Consider the following 21018-nt stretch of genomic DNA (forward strand, 5'->3'; position numbering starts at 1 on the left):
ATATCCACACAGCTAAAATGGCGAGCATATTTGGTGTTACGGTGATTTGAACCCGCGACTCTCAAACTACGAGGCGAGTGCCTTAGCCATCTGGCTATAACGGGCCAAAAGGCGATTTTTTCAGAGCATGGCTTCGATCCATAGAGCTTTGGGTTTTGGGTTTAGGACGCTTCCACTGCTCCACTTTACTGTGGAAAAAAAAAAAGTGAAAACAGTAAATCAAGCATTACCTTCGCTTTATAACAGCCCTTCATGCCTCCTGTTAAAAGTGTTGGTATTTGTTTATGTATAAGTAACTGATTAAAAACTTACAATTTATTAAGAGAACGAAAATTAAGTTAAAATTATATATCTTTTAAATTTCAAGTGTATTTTAAAAAGTAAAATTATATGTTGAGCAGTATCATCAGAGTTTCAGTGGGACACAAGTATGTTTTTTTTTTTGTAATACGTTCACAACAATAATATATAAACACAAATTTTAGCAGCTTTAAAATTGTAGGATCAAACGAAATTTTTTTTGTTTAACTTCAAACATTCTATACGTTTGAAGACTTAGGTTGTATCTCGGTGAAGAAATAGAAACTCTGTCTTAGCCTTTATAATTCTATTAAGGCCATGGTTGTTTAAACTTGGACATTATAGTGACAAATTAGAGGAAGTTTACCTTTAATAATAATAATAATAATTATACAAAATATTTATTCTTTAATTTGTTCTATATTTCATCGGAAAGGATTTTCCAAATTTTCGTAGAAATATGTTTTATTTAAATTCTTTATATCACTTATTTTATTTTCGCATATTCAAAAACACTATAACTTTTTTTTGTAATTTACCGTACACTTTTATTATTAATATTTTTTTTTTATAACCAGAGTTTTCACACTATTTTCCTCTATTCAACCATTCTTTCAATCGTCGTCTCAAGTCTAAATGTGTACTATTGTACGTTGTTAATCCTTGAAGTATTTACACATAAATATATATTATTCAATTCATAGAAAGACGTTCGATGCGAATGTATTATACTATTTTTCATTGTTTAAATAGCTCTTCAAAACACCTGTTAAATTCTAAGATATCATTGACAATGTATAATTTAAATATATAATTCTAATGGTAATCTTGAAAGTAACACCTAAAACTCATGTAAATCTCACAGTGGCAGGTGTTTCTCATAGCAAAATGGCGCAGTGGAAACATTAATCCTTGAAGTATTTACACATTGTTTTTCTTTCTTTAACGCTATTATGCTTCCCTTTTGCTTATCTGCCGCATTTTAATTCTCGCATTAATTCTGTTCTCTTCCCACTTCATTTAACTTTGATATATTTCTTTTATTTCCTGTATTATTTAATGCACTATTAATAATGACAATATTTATATTTCCTTTTTCCACTGTATTTTTTCTGTATATTTATATTTATTCTTTCTTCAGTTTTAACATATGTTTTTAATTTCATCAAATCCTTTTGTCGTTTCTTGCTATCTCTCGGTGGTATAGCAGTGTCTCCACAGACATACAACGCTAAAAACTGGGTTTCGATACCCATGGCGGGTAGAGCACAGATAGTCCCATATGAAACTTTACGCTAAACATACAATAAACAAATGTTTCTTGCATTTTTCTGTTGGTTTTTTTTTTATTAATTTTGCGCAAAGCTTCTCGAGAGCTATCTGCGATAGCCATCTCTAATTTAGCAGTGTAAGATTAGAGAGAAGGCAGCTAGTCATAACCGCCCACCGCCAAATCTTGGGTACTATTTTACCAACGAACAGTGGGATTGACCGTCACATTATAACGCCGTCACGGCTGGGAAAGCGAGCATGTTTAGTGGGACCAGGATTCGAACCAGCGACCCTCGGATTACGAGTGGAACGCCTTAACACAGTTAGCCATGCCCGGCCTTTTCTGTTAGGATTATTGCTTAACATTCCACTGGATATGCCTTTAATAGTATTTTATCTTATTTAATATTTAATGTTCATCAATAAAGTTACATTACTTTTTCAGAGTAACAAGCGCAATATTTAAATTTCTAAACTTCATTTCATACATTCCAGAAGGTCTAATTCTGTCTAATTCAACAGCTCGTTTTAATATATCTTACTCTTATCATTTCATTTCGCCCCCCAGTGGCTCAGCGGTATGTCTGCAAATTTACAACGCTATTAACGTCGTTCGATACCCATGGTGGGCAGAACACAGATAGCCCATTGTGTAGCGTTGTCCTTAATTCCAAAGAACAATCCTTTCATTTTTTCTCTTTTTCTACATTATAATTCACTCCATTTTTGTTTACTTCAAATTATTTTTATAGTAAATTTGAAAATTTCGTGGCGTTGCTAGGATGAAAATTACTTTCATTATGCTGAGCTGTTTTAATGAAGTAACCATATTAATTGTGACTTTTTGCGAAAGAAAAAAATCATTATCTTCTAAATATTTTGATTAAAATGAATAAAAATAACAATGTCTGAAAAACATAAATAATTGTTAAAGCTGTTTTAACAAAAAGAGAACAGGATACATTGCTCCTGATTCTTTCATGTGCTTTGTAGGACATTTCAAGTTTACAAAAGAAAATCATACTTTTTGGTGTCGTGATTTCTATTTTATGCTATCGTTTGCAGCGTTTTATGAATTTACTATTGTTTCATTTAAAGAAGAACTTTTTTTTTTAAAACACACATGAATAATGCAATACTAACGCCAATAAAACTAAACCAAACGAGACAAAAACCCAAATATAACGTACGAAAGCAGAAGTTGAAAAAACATAAAACCAGCCACGTCTCTGTACTCATCTGTCACCATTTTGTTTAACTTATGTTTCTGTGGTATTATACTCTTATTTTTCTGTTGATGTGACTGAATAAAGTAATTAGAGGTAAAAGAAAACAGTTTCACTGCCTATAATTTCTTATAAATAGCTACAACAGAAGAAATGGTTAAAAAATATACTTTATCTCCAAGGTCAGAGATGATAACATACGATCATCTTTTATCTGAAGTTTTACCAACATTTTGTACTGCTCTTTACAGTAATCTTTTGCAAATCAATGACTTATTACCCTCGAATACATAGTTTAGTAGTTTCTCGGAACTTCAGGTTAATCCAGGGCTGGCTGTATACCAGTATAAGATAGGTAATATGAAGATACAGCTCGATATCAGTATGAAAAGGTAGAAAATAAACCGTGTTTTACAATATATAAAAGCGAAAATCATTAGGTTATAAACATCGGCTGATTACTGTTTACCTTTATGATTTTTTTTTTGCTAAATTACCGTTTTGTCTAATAATAACCCTCGTTTTCTAAAGTATTCACAGTAAATAACATGTTATTTATTGAATATTTTAGAGTAATATGATTTGTATATAAATGAGCTGTTTCCAGTGTCTTCAGAATGTCAAGTTACCTACTCTATTCGTTCAAGCGTGCGTGGCTCACCAGTGAGCTCGAGGGTTAATGAAGATAAAATTCATGTGACTGACACAATGAACTTGAGCTTACTTTGAGCTCAAACAGACAAACAGAGCCTAGTGAGTGAACTTTATCCGAGTGTTTATTGTTACGAAGTATTTTTTTTGTAATTTGAAGGTTTCAAACAATCTTTAACTCTGTATGCTATACACGTTTTACGTGATAGAAAATCTACTTTTAACCAAAATGTACTCTTCTTGAATTTCATGTAAGTGTTGTGCAGCATTTAGTTTCGTATGTCACATCGTTATTCACGATTTTCATTCAAGTTACCGTGTACGTTTTGTTGCTAAGAAACTCAAGCATTCATACACCAGTAGGTAACAAGTCTCAGGATCTTTTGTAAAAGTATTGAAATCCACCTTGTATGCATTGGTTTACTGTGTTCATGTTATACTGTAATACAGAATCCCATAAAAAACAATGACAATTTAGAGCCTACTAAATTTATTTGTAGTTAAACACAAAGCTACGCAGAGGGCTATGTGTACTCTGCCCTCCATGGACGTTGTGAGTCCACAGACCTATCATTGTGCCACTAGTTTGAAAACAGACAAAATAAAAATAAAGGGTCTTTTAGCTTCAGTAGACCGTAGTTTATGATAAGCAATATCTCCTTTACATAAAATGTTTCTCTTCTGAGAATAGATCCTTGTCCCAGCTTCATTAATAACAGTTATTTTCTAATTACATCAAACGCATTTTTGCAATATTTATCTTAAAACCACATTTTTTGTAAATATTCTATCATCGTTCACAAACTTCTCTTCATAACAATCAACAAACTAATTTCACTCGATATCAAATAAATATTAGTATAAAATCTCCATCCCTGACATACTTTTATATAACATAAAAGTTGCGAAATATAAGAGTTATTTATGCCTCTTTTAGCAATTAAATTCAACTAAAATGGGAACATGCAATTAAAAGAGAAAGTATAATTGGGGAAAAAGATTGGAACTGAACACGTGTAACTCACGAAATTCGAAGAAATCGAAGGTGAATGACCGACAAACACTTGATTTTTATAATAATGATTAACGGTCAAATAGTCTAACGAACTGTGGCTGTAGTTCACATATTTGGAGAAAAACAATAAATACCTCACGCTATCTACTTTCAGAAGGAAACGTGTGAATTAACTTTATGTTTTCTATATTCACGTATTAATGAATTATATCAGATAATCTAATTAAAATAGTAATGACAGAGACCTAAAGTTCAATCAGTGACTTTTTAATTTTATGGAGAATATGTCAACACATCCTACTTCTTGTAAACTAAATAGTGAATTTTAAATCCATGACTTAAATATCAGAGATCACGTAAGCTTTATTTTAAACATACTAATAAGAATCTGTAATTATATTTTCAACAATTACAAAAGGCGTCAATAAAAAAGTCATTAATCTTAATACAAAGTATGATTTCATCTAATTAAGTAAAGAGGAAAAATGACGTTTATGTGTGTTCTTTATCATTTAATATTATGTTATTATACGAATATTTAGATTACAATGTGACATTTCCCTCATGACAAAGTGTTTTTAAGAAAGTTCCACCATACACCTAACTGATTTATTATGGAATACGAATCATTTTGGTTTTACTAAACCGTTTACAGAATAATTTTTTTTGAAGAGCACTGATTAAAAAAGTGAGGTTATTATTAATTGTAAATATTAAAAACATCCAGGTATTGCTTTACAAAATGGATATTCATGCATATGCGGCAGAACGTTTTTTTAATAACATTTAGAAATATACCTTTAAGAATTGAATAATTTTATAATAATGTGTTCATAATTTTCGATATATGAAAAAAGTAGCGATTTTATCAGTTTTTTTGTCCAGAGTGTTGTATCAGAGGTGCAGAGATTAATGACGACTAACCATGTCTTTATTATATTAAAAATCACATATTTTACTGAGATTTAATATGTGGAGCTAAAGAAACAGTAACTTTTTTATCAGAAGCAAAAATCTGAAAAAGTTACTTTTGTTGATAATAATCAAGCAACTTTAGGTTTGAACTTCAATTTGTAATGCTGTATTACACTTCAACTGACAGAAACACTGTAGAAAGGTACGAAATAAAACATATATTCGAAATAGCTAATAGTATATAAAAATATATTGATGTATGTATTCATTACGCAAAACTATCGTTGACCCTAACAAATCATTAATACATTATTTTCTTTTACGAATTCCTCAGGGTTTAAACAAAAAACTTGAAAGACTTTGGATAATTATTAATATTTGATGCTTATGAAGCAAAAGTATTGTTGTTTTTACTGAAGAATATCTGTCGTCTACCTACAATGGTAACGAAACGCAGTAGGTAAGGTGTATAAGTCTACTTGTGGTTATTTAAAAATAAACAGATTTAACAATTACAATGTACTATATACGATCACAATATACTGATGTTATAGCAGGTAGAACAGCGCCGGAAGGGAAAAGGTTATTTTTTTTTCCTATAGTGTTGAGCAAATCTTCTCGTAAAACGTGTTTTATATGTTCAACTTGTTACGCTATTTACTAACGGAAGTTAAATGGATTTCACCACACGTTTTCTGTGAATAAACAAAATATTTGAACGTAAATTTTAAAATTAATGGTTATTTTAAATGTTCCACTACTAACACATTTTGTTGAAACAGTGTATAATACGATTACAAAATAAAAACAGTATACTTAAAGAAAAAACACAAAGGAAAGACATATATGTCAGAGCAAAGGGAATATATATATATTATTCAATTCATAGAAATACGTTCGATGCGAAAGTATTATATCATTTTTCATTGTTTAAACAGCTTTTCAAAATACGTGTTTACATACAAAGATGGGGTTGACGAAGTAAAGTTTGAATATGTAAATCTGATAACAATGAGGAATAGTAGCACCTAAATGTCATATAAATATTACTGTGAGATGTTAATTTCATAGCAGAGTGGCGCAGTAGAAGCGTGCTGGGCCCATAACCCAGAGGTCCGTGTATGGAAACCACGCTCTGCTAACATTACGTTTTCATAACTTCATTTCTCGGTGATCAATGTCATTTAATTCATTTCAAACTAATAAGTACTGCTAGGAGCTTCTTTGTCATCTATTATACATTAATAATTTTTGATGTACTTACACTAATTAGGTTTTTGTATTCCATCGTTAGTTTGCTGCGTGTTTTAGTTTTTTCTTTTCACATGCCTTCCTTCATTTCATGTGTATATAGTTTGTTATAACGTAAAACATATTGGAACATAAAAAAATGAAAATACATTGCACCAGCTGAAATGATCCCAGGTTATATGGAGGGTTTTGGAGATGTTAGCGAAAGTAGGACCTACGTTGTGCTGGGGATACATCGTCAATCAGTCTTAACATCCATTCGCCAGTTTCACAAAATAAGTTTGCTCCCATTTTCCTATCATCAAATAGAATAGATAACTTTCTTCCTCCAGAAGGAATGCAGTTAGTCATCACCACCCACCGCCAAGTCTTCGGCTACTCTTTTATCAACGAATAGCGGGATTGATCGTCACATTATAACGCCTCACTTTACCACCAAGTATACTTGTCTTGTCTTGTCTTGTATGTCTTGTCTCACACGTACACAATAACCTAGCATCGTTTCTGTAGATTCGTCAATAGTGTAAGCCATTTTGAATCATAAAGCAACAGTAAAAATTTCTTTTCTGGCAGAATCTCAATAAAAACATTTCAGATCATTATATAAGCTCACATCTAAAGGGACCGCTTCTGAATTACTTTTATACTTGCAAGGTCTAAGAATGCCAAGCGAAATGCCAAATAAGAGTTTGTAGAATGTTGTTAAACAAGAACTTCAGTGAGTTTTAAGAAACACATATCGTTTGTGACTAAAATATACCTATTTCTACAGTGTTTCAACGTAACAAGATATTAAGAACTTGTCCAGGGCTCGTGGTACAATTCCACAACTTTATGAAACGTTCTCTCTTACGGTGCTGACTATAGAGATAATAGAATGTAAGTTATGAATGTTTATTTAAAGTTCTTGGAACATTCCAGCATTGATTTTCATTTTTTCTCTTTTTCTACATTATAATTCACTCCATTTTTGTTTACTTCAAATTATTTTTATAGTAAACTTGAAAATTTCGTGGCGTTGCTAGGATGAAAATTACTTTCATTATGCTGAGCTGTTTTAATGAAGTAACCATATTAATTGTGACTTTTTGCAAAAGAAAAAAAATCATTATCTACTAAATATTTTGATTAAAATGAAAAAAATAACAATGTCTGAAAAACATAAATAATTGTTAAAGCTGTTTTAACAAAAAGAGAACAGGATACATTGCTCCTGATTCTTTCATGTGCTTTGTATGACATTTCAAGTTTTCAAAAGAAAATCATCTTTTTTGGTGTCGTGATTTCCATTTTATGCTATCGTTTGCAGCGTTTTATGAATTTACTATTGTTTCATTTAAAGAAGAACTTTTTTTTTCAAAACACACATGAATAATGCAATACTAACGCCAATAAAACTAAACCAAACGAGACAAAACCCAATATAACGTACGAAAGCAGAAGTTGAAAAAACATAAAACCAGCCACGTCTCTGTACTCATCTGTCACCATTTTGTTTAACTTATGTTTCTGTGGTATTATACTCTTATTTTTCTGTTGATGTGACTGAATAAAGTAATTAGAGGTAAAAGAAGACAGTTTCACTGCCTATAATTTCTTATAAATAGCTACAACAGAAGAAATGGTTAAAAAATATACTTTATCTCCAAAGTCAGAGATGATAACATACGATCATCTTTTATCTGAAGTTTTACCAACATTTTGTACTGCTCTTTACAGTAATCTTTTGCAAATCAATGACTTATTACCCTCGAATACATAGTTTAGTAGTTTCTCGGAACTTCAGGTTAATCCAGGGCTGGCTGTATACCAGTATAAGATAGGTAATATGAAGATACAGCTCGATATCAGTATGAAAAAGGTAGAAAATAAACCGTGTTTTACAATATATAAAAGCGAAAATCATTAGGTTATAAACATCGGCTGATTACTGTTTACCTTTATGATTTTTTTTTTGCTAAATTACCGTTCTGTCTAATAATAACCCTCGTTTTCTAAAGTATTCACAGTAAATAACATGTTATTTATTGAATATTTTAGAGTAATATGATTTGTATATAAATGAGCTGTTTCCAGTGTCTTCAGAATGTCAAGTTACCTACTCTATTCGTTCAAGCGTGCGTGGCTCACCAGTGAGCTCGAGGGTTAATGAAGATAAAATTCATGTGACTGACACAATGAACTTGAGCTTACTTTGAGCTCAAACAGACAAACAGAGCCTAGTGAGTGAACTTTATCCGAGTGTTTATTGTTACGAAGTATTTTTTTTGTAATTTGAAGGTTTCAAACAATCTTTAACTCTGTATGCTATACACGTTTTACGTGATAGAAAATCTACTTTTAACCAAAATGTACTCTTCTTGAATTTCATGTAAGTGTTGTGCAGCATTTAGTTTCGTATGTCACATCGTTATTCACGATTTTCATTCAAGTTACCGTGTACGTTTTGTTGCTAAGAAACTCAAGCATTCATACACCAGTAGGTAACAAGTCTCAGGATCTTTTGTAAAAGTATTGAAATCCACCTTGTATGCATTGGTTTACTGTGTTCATGTTATACTGTAATACAGAATCCCCATAAAAAACAATGACAATTTAGAGCCTACTAAATTTATTTGTAGTTAAACACAAAGCTACGCAGAGGGCTATGTGTACTCTGCCCTCCATGGACGTTGTGAGTCCACAGACCTATCATTGTGCCACTAGTTTGAAAACAGACAAAATAAAAATAAAGGGTCTTTTAGCTTCAGTAGACCGTAGTTTATGATAAGCAATATCTCCTTTACATAAAATGTTTCTCTTCTGAGAATAGATCCTTGTCCCAGCTTCATTAATAACAGTTATTTTCTAATTACATCAAACGCATTTTTTTGCAATATTTATCTTAAAACCACATTTTTTGTAAATATTCTATCATCGTTCACAAACTTCTCTTCATTACAATCAACAAACTAATTTCACTCGATATCAAATAAATATTAGTATAAAATCTCCATCCCTGACATACTTTTATATAACATAAAAAGTTGCGAAATATAAGAGTTATTTATGCCTCTTTTAGCAATTAAATTCAACTAAAATGGGAACATGCAATTAAAAGAGAAAGTATAATTGGGGAAAAATAGTGGAACTGAACACGTGTAACTCACGAAATTCGAAGAAATCGAAGGTGAATGACCGACAAACACTTGATTTTTATAATAATGATTAACGGTCAAATAGTCTAACGAACTGTGGCTGTAGTTCACATATTTGGAGAAAAACAATAAATACCTCACGCTATCTACTTTCAGAAGGAAACGTGTGAATTAACTTTATGTTTTCTATATTCACGTATTAATGAATTATATCAGATAATCTAATTAAAATAGTAATGACAGAGACCTAAAGTTCAATCAGTGACTTTTAATTTTATGGAGAATATGTCAACACATCCTACTTCTTGTAAACTAAATAGTGAATTTTAAATCCATGACTTAAATATCAGAGATCACGTAAGCTTTATTTTAAACATACTAATAAGAATCTGTAATTATATTTTCAACAATTACAAAAGGCGTCAATAAAAAAAGTCATTAATCTTAATACAAAGTATGATTTCATCTAATTAAGTAAAGAGGAAAAATGACGTTTATGTGTGTTCTTTATCATTTAATATTATGTTATTATACGAATATTTAGATTACAATGTGACATTTCCCTCATGACAAAGTGTTTTTAAGAAAGTTCCACCATACACCTAACTGATTTATTATGGAATACGAATCATTTTGGTTTTACTAAACCGTTTACAGAATAATTTTTTTTTGAAGAGCACTGATTAAAAAAGTGAGGTTATTATTAATTGTAAATATTAAAAACATCCAGGTATTGCTTTACAAAATGGATATTCATGCATATGCGGCAGAACGTTTTTTTAATAACATTTAGAAATATACCTTTAAGAATTGAATAATTTTATAATAATGTGTTCATAATTTTCGATATATGAAAAAAGTAGCGATTTTATCAGTTTTTGTCCAGAGTGTTGTATCAGAGGTGCAGAGATTAATGACGACTAACCATGTCTTTATTATATTAAAATCACATATTTTACTGAGATTTAATATGTGGAGCTAAAGAAACAGTAACTTTTATCAGAAGCAAAATCTGAAAAAGTTACTTTTGTTGATAATAATCAAGCAACTTTAGTTTTGAACTTCAATTTGTAATGCTGTATTACACTTCAACTGACAGAAACACTGTAGAAAGGTACGAAATAAAACATATATTCGAAATAGCTAATAGTATATAAAAATATATTGATGTATGTATTCATTACGCAAAACTATCGTTGACCCTAACAAATCATTAATACATTATTTTCTTTTACGAATTCCTCAGGGTTTAAACAAAAAACTTGAAAGACTTTGGATAATTATTAATATTTGATGCTTATGAAGCAAAAGTATTGTTGTTTTACTGAAGAATATCTGTCGTCTACCTACAATGGTAACGAAACGCAGTAGGTAAGGTGTATAAGTCTACTTGTGGTTATTTAAAAATAAACAGATTTAACAATTACAATGTACTATATACGATCACAATATACTGATGTTATAGCAGGTAGAACAGCGCCGGAAGGGAAAAGGTTATTTTTTTTCCTATAGTGTTGAGCAAATCTTCTCGTAAAACGTGTTTTATATGTTCAACTTGTTACGCTATTTACTAACGGAAGTTAAATGGATTTCACCACACGTTTTCTGTGAATAAACAAAATATTTGAACGTAAATTTTAAAATTAATGGTTATTTTAAATGTTCCACTACTAACACATTTTGTTGAAACAGTGTATAATACGATTACAAAATAAAAACAGTATACTTAAAGAAAAAACACAAAGGAAAGACATATATGTCAGAGCAAAGGGAATATATATATATTATTCAATTCATAGAAATACGTTCGATGCGAAAGTATTATATCATTTTTCATTGTTTAAACAGCTTTTCAAAATACGTGTTTACATACAAAGATGGGGTTGACGAAGTAAAGTTTGAATATGTAAATCTGATAACAATGAGGAATAGTAGCACCTAAATGTCATATAAATATTACTGTGAGATGTTAATTTCATAGCAGAGTGGCGCAGTAGAAGCGTGCTGGGCCCATAACCCAGAGGTCCGTGTATGGAAACCACGCTCTGCTAACATTACGTTTTCATAACTTCATTTCTCGGTGATCAATGTCATTTAATTCATTTCAAACTAATAAGTACTGCTAGGAGCTTCTTTGTCATCTATTATACATTAATAATTTTTGATGTACTTACACTAATTAGGTTTTTGTATTCCATCGTTAGTTTGCTGCGTGTTTTAGTTTTTTCTTTTCACATGCCTTCCTTCATTTCATGTGTATATAGTTTGTTATAACGTAAAACATATTGGAACATAAAAAAATGAAAATACATTGCACCAGCTGAAATGATCCCAGGTTATATGGAGGGTTTTGGAGATGTTAGCGAAAGTAGGACCTACGTTGTGCTGGGGATACATCGTCAATCAGTCTTAACATCCATTCGCCAGTTTCACAAAATAAGTTTGCTCCCATTTTCCTATCATCAAATAGAATAGATAACTTTCTTCCTCCAGAAGGAATGCAGTTAGTCATCACCACCCACCGCCAAGTCTTCGGCTACTCTTTTATCAACGAATAGCGGGATTGATCGTCACATTATAACGCCTCACTTTACCACCAAGTATACTTGTCTTGTCTTGTCTTGTATGTCTTGTCTCACACGTACACAATAACCTAGCATCGTTTCTGTAGATTCGTCAATAGTGTAAGCCATTTTGAATCATAAAGCAACAGTAAAAAATTTCTTTTTCTGGCAGAATCTCAATAAAAAACATTTCAGATCATTATATAAGCTCACATCTAAAGGGACCGCTTCTGAATTACTTTTATACTTGCAAGGTCTAAGAATGCCAAGCGAAATGCCAAATAAGAGTTTGTAGAATGTTGTTAAACAAGAACTTCAGTGAGTTTTAAGAAACACATATCGTTTGTGACTAAAATATACCTATTTCTACAGTGTTTCAACGTAACAAGATATTAAGAACTTGTCCAGGGCTCGTGGTACAATTCCACAACTTTATGAAACGTTCTCTCTTACGGTGCTGACTATAGAGATAATAGAATGTAAGTTATGAATGTTTATTTAAAGTTCTTGGAACATTCCAGCATTGATTTTCATTTTTTCTCTTTTTCTACATTATAATTCACTCCATTTTTGTTTACTTCAAATTATTTTTATAGTAAACTTGAAAATTTCGTGGCGTTGCTAGGATGAAAATTACTTTCATTATGCTGAGCTGTTTTAATGAAGTAACCATATTAATTGTGACTTTTTGCAAAAGAAAAAAAATCATTATCTACTAAATATTTTGATTAAAATGAAAAAATAACAATGTCTGAAAAACATAAATAATTGTTAAAGCTGTTTTAACAAAAGAGAACAGGATACATTGCTCCTGATTCTTTCATGTGCTTTGTATGACATTTCAAGTTTTCAAAAGAAAATCATCTTTTTTGGTGTCGTGATTTCCATTTTATGCTATCGTTTGCAGCGTTTTATGAATTTACTATTGTTTCATTTAAAGAAGAACTTTTTTTTTCAAAACACACATGAATAATGCAATACTAACGCCAATAAAACTAAACCAAACGAGACAAAAACCCAAATATAACGTACGAAAGCAGAAGTTGAAAAAACATAAAACCAGCCACGTCTCTGTATTCATCTGTCACCATTTTGTTTAACTTATGTTTCTGTGGTATTATACTCTTATTTTTCTGTTGATGTGACTGAATAAAGTAATTAGAGGTAAAAGAAAACAGTTTCACTGCCTATAATTTCTTATAAATAGCTACAACAGAAGAAATGGTTAAAAATATACTTTATCTCAAGGTCAGAGATGATAACATACGATCATCTTTTATCTGAAGTTTTACCAACATTTTGTACTGCTCTTTACAGTAATCTTTTGCAAATCAATGACTTATTACCCTCGAATACATAGTTTAGTAGTTTCTCGGAACTCCAGGTTAATCCAGGGCTTGCTGTATACCAGTATAAGATAGGTAATATGAAGATACAGCTCGATATCAGTATGAAAAAAGGTAGAAAATAAACCGTTTTTCACAATATATAAAAGCGAAAATCATTAGGTTATAAACATCGGCTGATTACTGTTTACCTTTATGATTTTTTTTTTGCTAAATTACCGTTTTGTCTAATAATAACCCTCGTTTTCTAAAGTATTCACAGTAAATAACATGTTATTTATTGAATATTTTAGAGTAATATGATTTGTATATAAATGAGCTGTTTCCAGTGTCTTCAGAATGTCAAGTTACCTAAACTATTCGTTCAAGCGTGCGTGGATCACCAGTGAGCTCGAGGGTTATTGAAGATAAAATTCATGTGACTGACACAATGAACTTAAGCTTACTTTGAGCTTAAACAGACAAACAGAGCTTAGTGAGTGAACTTTATCCGAGTGTTTATTGTTACGAAGTATACTTTTTGTAATTTGAAGGTTTCAAACAATCTTTAACTCTGTATGCTATACACGTTTTACGTGATAGAAAATCTACTTTTAACCAAAATGTACTCTTCTTGAATTTCATGTAAGTGTTGTGCAGCATTTAGTTTCGTATGTCACATCGTTATTCACGATTTTCATTCAAGTTACCGTGTACGTTTTGTTGCTAAGAAACTCAAGCATTCATACACCAGTAGGTAACAAGTCTCAGGATCTTTTGTAAAAGTATTGAAATCCACCTTGTTTGCATTGGTTTACTGTGTTCATGTTATACTGTAATACAGAATCCCATAAAAAAACAATGACAATTTAGAACCTACTAAATTTATTTGTAGTTAAACACAAAGCTACGCAGAGGGCTATGTGTACTCTGCCCTCCACGGGCGTTGTAAGTCCGCAGACCTATCATTGTGCCACTAGTTTGAAAACAGACAAAATAAAAATAAAGGGTCTTTTAGCTTCAGTAGACCGTAGTTTATGATAAGCAATATCTCCTTTACATAAAATGTTTCTCTTCTGAGAATAGATCCTTGTCCCAGCTTCATTAATAACAGTTATTTTCTAATTACATCAAACGCATTTTTGCAATATTTATCTTAAAACCACATTTTTTGTAAATATTCTATCATCGTTCACAAACTTCTCTTCATAACAATCAACAAACTAATTTCACTCGATATCAAATAAATATTAGTATAAAATCTCCATCCCTGACATACTTTTATATAACATAAAAAGTTGCGAAATATAAGAGTTATTTATGCCTCTTTTAGCAATTAAATTCAACTAAAATGGGAACATGCAATTAAAAGAGAAAGTATAATTGGGGAAAAAGATTGGAACTGAACACGTGTAACTCACGAAATTCGAAGAAATCGAAGGTGAATGACCGACAAACACTTGATTTTTATAACAATGATTAACGGTCAAATAGTCTAACGAACTGTGGCTGTAGTTCACATATTTGGAGAAAAACAATAAATACCTCACGCTATCTACTTTCAGAAGGAAACGTGTGAATTAACTTTATGTTTTCTATATTCACGTATTAATGAATTATATCAGATAATCTAATTAAAATAGTAATGACAGAGACCTAAAGTTCAATCAGTGACTTTTAATTTTATGGAGAATATGTCAACACATCCTACTTCTTGTAAACTAAATAGTGAATTTTAAATACATGACTTAAATATCAGAGATCACGTAAGCTTTATTTTAAACATACTAATAAGAATCTGTAATTATATTTTCAACAATTACAAAAGGCGTCAATAAAAAAGTCATTAATCTTAATACAAAGTATGATTTCATCTAATTAAGTAAAGAGGAAAAATGACGTTTATGTGTGTTCTTTATCATTTAATATTATGTTATTATACGAATATTTAGATTACAATGTGACATTTCCCTCATGACAAAGTGTTTTAAGAAAGTTCCACCATACACCTAACTGATTTATTATGGAATACGAATCATTTTGGTTTTACTAAACCGTTTACAGAATAATTTTTTTTGAAGAGCACTGATTAAAAAAGTGAGGTTATTATTAATTGTAAATATTAAAAACATCCAGGTATTGCTTTACAAAATGGATATTCATGCATATGCGGCAGAACGTTTTTTTAATAACATTTAGAAATATACCTTTAAGAATTGAATAATTTTATAATAATGTGTTCATAATTTTCGATATATGAAAAAAGTAGCGATTTTATCAGTTTTTGTCCAGAGTGTTGTATCAGAGGTGCAGAGATTAATGACGACTAACCATGTCTTTATTATATTAAAAATCACATATTTTACTGAGATTTAATATGTGGAGCTAAAGAAACAGTAACTTTTTTATCAGAAGCAAAAATCTGAAAAAGTTACTTTTGTTGATAATAATCAAGCAACTTGAGTTTTGAACTTAAATTTGTAATGCTGTATTACACTTCAACTGACAGAAACACTGTAGAAAGGTACGAAATGAAACATATATTCGAAATAGCTAATAGTATATAAAAATATATTTATGTATGTATTCAATACGCAAAACTATCGTTGACCCTAACAAATCATTAATACATTATTTTCTTTTACGAATTCCTCAGGGTTTAAACAAAAGACTTGAAAGACTTTGGATAATTATTAATATTTGATGCTTATGAAGCAAAAGTATTGTTGTTTTTACTGAAGAATATCTGTCGTCTACCCACAATGGTAACGAAACGCGGTAGCTAAGGTGTATAAGTCTACTTGTGGTTATTTAAAAATAAACAGATTTAACAATTACAATGTACTATATACGATCACAATATACTGATGGTATAGCAGGTAGAACAGCGCCGGAAGGGAAAAGGTTATTTTTTTTTTCCTATAGTGTTGAGCAAATTTTCTCGTAAAACGTGTTTTATATGTTCAACTTGTTAGGTTATCTACTAATTGAAGTTAAATGGATTTCACCACACGTTTTCTGTGAATAAACAAAATATTTGAACGTAAATTTTAAAATTAACGGTTATTTTAAATGTTCCACTACTAATACATTTTGTTCAAACAGTGTATAATACGGTTACAAAATGAAAACAGTATACTTAAAGAAAAAACACAAAGGAAAGACATATATGTCAGAGCAAAGGGAATATATATATATTATTCAATTCATAGAAATACGTTCGATGCGAAAGTATTATATCATTTTTCATTGTTTAAACAGCTTTTCAAAATACGTGTTTACATACAAAGATGGGGTTGACGAAGTAAAGTTTGAATATGTAAATTTGATAACAATGAGGAATAGTAGCACCTAAATGTCATATAAATATTACTGTGAGATGTTAATTTCATAGCAGAGTGGCGCAGTGGAAGCGTGCTGGGCCCATAACCCAGAGGTCCGTGGATCGAAACCACGCTCTGCTAACATTACGTTTTCATAACTTCATTTCTCGGTGATCAATGTCATTTAATTCATTTCAAACTGATAAGTACTGCTAGGAGCTTCTTTGTTATATATTAATAATTTTTGATGTACTTACACTAATTAGGTTTTTGTATTCCATCGTTAGTTTGCTGCGTGTTTTAGTCTTTTCTTTTCACATGCCTTCCTTCATTTCATGTGTATATAGTTTGTTATAACGTAAAACATATTGGAACATAAAAAAATGAAAATACATTGCACCAGCTGAAATGATCCCAGGTTATATGGAGGGTTTTGGAGATGTTAGCGAAAGTAGGACCTACGTTGTGCTGGGGATACATCGTCAATCAGTCTTAACATCCATTCGCCAGTTTCACAAAATAAGTTTGCTCCCATTTTCCTATCATCAAATAGAATAGATAACTTTCTTCCTCCAGAAGGAATGCAGTTAGTCATCACCACCCACCGCCAAGTCTTCGGCTACTCTTTTATCAACGAATAGCGGGATTGATCGTAACATTATAACGCATCACTTTACCACCAAGTATACTTGTCTTGTCTTGTCTTGTCTTGTCTTGTATGTCTTGTCTCACACGTACACAATAACCTAGCATCGTTTCTGTAGATTCGTCAATAGTGTAAGCCATTTTGAATCATAAAGCAACAGTAAAAAATTTCTTTTTCTGGCAGAATCTCAATAGAAACATTTCAGATCATTATATAAGCTCACATCTAAAGGGACCGCTTCTGAATTACTTTTATACTTGCAAGGTCTAAGAATGCCAAGCGAAATGCCAAATTAGAGTTTGTAGAATGTTGTTAAACAAGAAGTTCAGTGAGTTTTAAGAAACACATATCGTTTGTGACTAAAATATACCTATTTCTACAGTGTTTCAACGTAACAAGATATTAAGAACTTGTCCAGAGCTCGTGGTACAATTCCACAACCTTATGAAACGTTCTCTCTTACGGTGCTGACTATAGAGATAATAGAATGTAAGTTATGAATGTTTATTTAAAGTTCTTGGATCTTTCCAGCGTTTATTTTTATTTAAGATTCTCTTTTTCTACGTCATAACAAGTCTGTGCAACGCTATCTTGAATTTTTGGAAGGAATTAGAAATGATATGATAATACTTTTTGTTCAGTATGTCACCTATCCGTAGAAATATGCTTTTTTTGGAAATTACTCTCGTGAATATGACCGCTTATGGTGTTCACTACTTTAACGCAGTCAAACATGAGAAAATTTCATTTAAGTAGCTTTAACCTCTTATGTTTTCTGTCTGTTAGAGACCCCTAATCATTAAGCTACTTTGTAAAAAGATGTTTTCGTTTAACGTTATTAGGTTCAATGTACATTTTCCAGACTCTTTATGTTAATAAAGTTGTTGTTGTTGTTTGAATTGAGCACAAAGCTACAGAATGGGCTATCTGTGCTTTGCCCACCACGGGTATCGAAACCCAGTTTTTAGCGTTGTAAGTGCGCAGACATACCGCTAATCTTCTGGGGGGCCAGTTACTCAAGAGTAAAAACATTTCTCAAGGAAGTTTTCAATATATTGCATACACTTCTGTGATTTTGTGAGAAGTAAATTTTACATTCCTATTAAAGTACTTATGAAAAATACAATAACTTAATTATTTACATCTAGATGAGTTATGTATTTGTAAACCTACACTTTAAGCCTTAGATTTGTTTTCACTCGTTAGATAAAGTTTCGGGGGAAATACTCATGTTACGAAAGTTATATGGAAGGATTTCTGTGTATTTGAGAAACAAAATATATATAAACGTCAATGACAATAACTGAGCACAGTCGCTAGTAATTCAAGAAAAACTTTTCTAGAATTATAAACAATATAGCAGAACTCATAACACAAATAAGCTAATTCTGTGTTTAATCCATGCGTAGAAACGACAACGTATGTCTTGATCGGTTCTTTGACTTGATTTGTGAATGAACACGGTTCAGTCGGATGAATAAATAGATATTAATACACACTCTACGATCTCTGTAGTAGTGCTGTGAAAACATCATTGACTTATCGGGTTTCATGGTTTAAACGCTTTAAGTCATGTTGTTTGTAATTAATATTTTCAACGTTTATTTTATTTGCCTTTGGTGCGAATTCATCAGTTGGAAGTGTATTCCATTCTAAGGGCTCTAAAGGTGTTCTACAAAGATATCTTTCAAAAGTATGTGACTTAAAAATAATTTCACACTCTTTCTTTATAATGCAATTATTCTGAATATTTGAAAGTATGTAGTTATTGTTTTTTTCTACAAATTCTTATAGAATGTTGATGCTAAACATAAAGCGTTAATTAAAAGTAAGATAATAAATAACTACTCACCACAGTTAACCGCAGTTGCAGTTGACGCCCAGAGGACGTATAAGGCATTTGTGAGAATAAAAAATTAAACTAGTCCACAGTATGTTACGGTACAAAATAAAAAGAAAAAAAAATAATTTTAATCTGTTGATTTAGTGAATAGAAGTTCAGAGCTACAGTTTATGATGAAAAAAAAAGAAATTTAACAAAGTAATATGTTGAAAACGATGTCACCTGTTATTATGAACTTCTACAAAAAATATCTTCGAAATAATAGTATTTTATTTCACCATTCGTGTTTTTTAGTAATCAGATATCTAATATATTTTACTGTTTTACCCACACTTATTGTATGGACTGTAGATGTATGGAAATGTGTGCCGAATATTCCGATATTTTATCATTTAAAACACTCTGGTATAAACAATGTATAATATTTAGCAGAGTGATGCAGTTGTAGCGTGCTGTACTCATGACTCTGTGGATAGAAATTACGTTCTGCTAGACAGATTTCTGGATTTTGATAATTTCTTAACGTCATTAATACATTTTTAGCAATTTTCTTTTTTCTTACAACATGTGTTTTCTTTCTCTTGTGTGATTTTACTATATATAACAGAATACCCAAATATTTTTGTCTTCTTTACATATATTTACTTAATAACGTAAAACTACGCATGCGTTAACAAATCATAGACCACACATTATATTTTGATTTAATTTAGATTTTCAATTTTATGTAATGTAATAAAACATTGAGATAAAGAATAGAAAAATTTTCCAATTCTCTTCTCAACCGTGTAAAGCTAAAAAAATGGTCTATTGATTGTAATTAATCTGGTACTTTAAATAATGTTTTATTATTTTAATAAAAATACTTCACCCTATTAATTAGTGTTTTGGAGTAATTGCAGGTAAATAAGTTTTATTAGTAATATTGAAAGGTCAGTTTATAGCCAACTCAATTTCTATTAAAATATTTAGATGTTGAAGTACGTTTTTGTTTTTGTGTCACTTGTACACAATAACCTAACACACAGTTACACAAATATTTTATACCTTATTTAAATATCTGTGTATCAATGATGTAAAACCATGCTTGTGTTAACGATTAATAAAACGCAGATATAACTGGATTTAATTTGAATTTTTAACTCCATGTAATGTGATAAAACAACAATAAAGATAAATAACACAATTTGTATAGAGTAAGTTCAGTATTTCATTCCTTTAATGAAATAACGATTTTAACAGTCTTAGTCTACAGACTGTAAATAATCTGGTTGTTTAAATAAACTTGTATAATTTGAGTAAAACGCCTCAGTACTTTAATTAGTGTGCTTCACTATAATTTTGGTGCAATTACAGATAACTAGGTTTTTTGGTAATATTCAAAAAGTCACTTAATAAATATCAACTATTTTTTAAATCACTTTTTACTTTTAACTATAATCAGACGTTTAAGATGAACTATATTTTTGTCTCTGTTTTTCAGGTATTGTTTTATGAATGTTGATTATAATAGTTTTATCTATCTATTCTTTAATGAAGTTTTAATAATG

The 21018-nt window shown here is 30.6% G+C and overlaps 1 non-coding gene across 1 annotated transcript; it reads left to right on the plus strand.

The window, feature by feature from the left end:
* Positions 1-17048: 17048 nt before the first annotated feature.
* Positions 17049-17120, plus strand: TRNAM-CAU (transfer RNA methionine (anticodon CAU)). Its single transcript has one exon. It is a non-coding gene; the product is annotated as a tRNA-Met (tRNA).
* Positions 17121-21018: the final 3898 nt, after the last annotated feature.

Source organism: Tachypleus tridentatus, chromosome 1 (assembly GCF_004210375.1).
Source record: "Tachypleus tridentatus isolate NWPU-2018 chromosome 1, ASM421037v1, whole genome shotgun sequence".
Classification (NCBI taxonomy): Eukaryota; Metazoa; Arthropoda; class Merostomata; order Xiphosura; family Limulidae; genus Tachypleus; species Tachypleus tridentatus.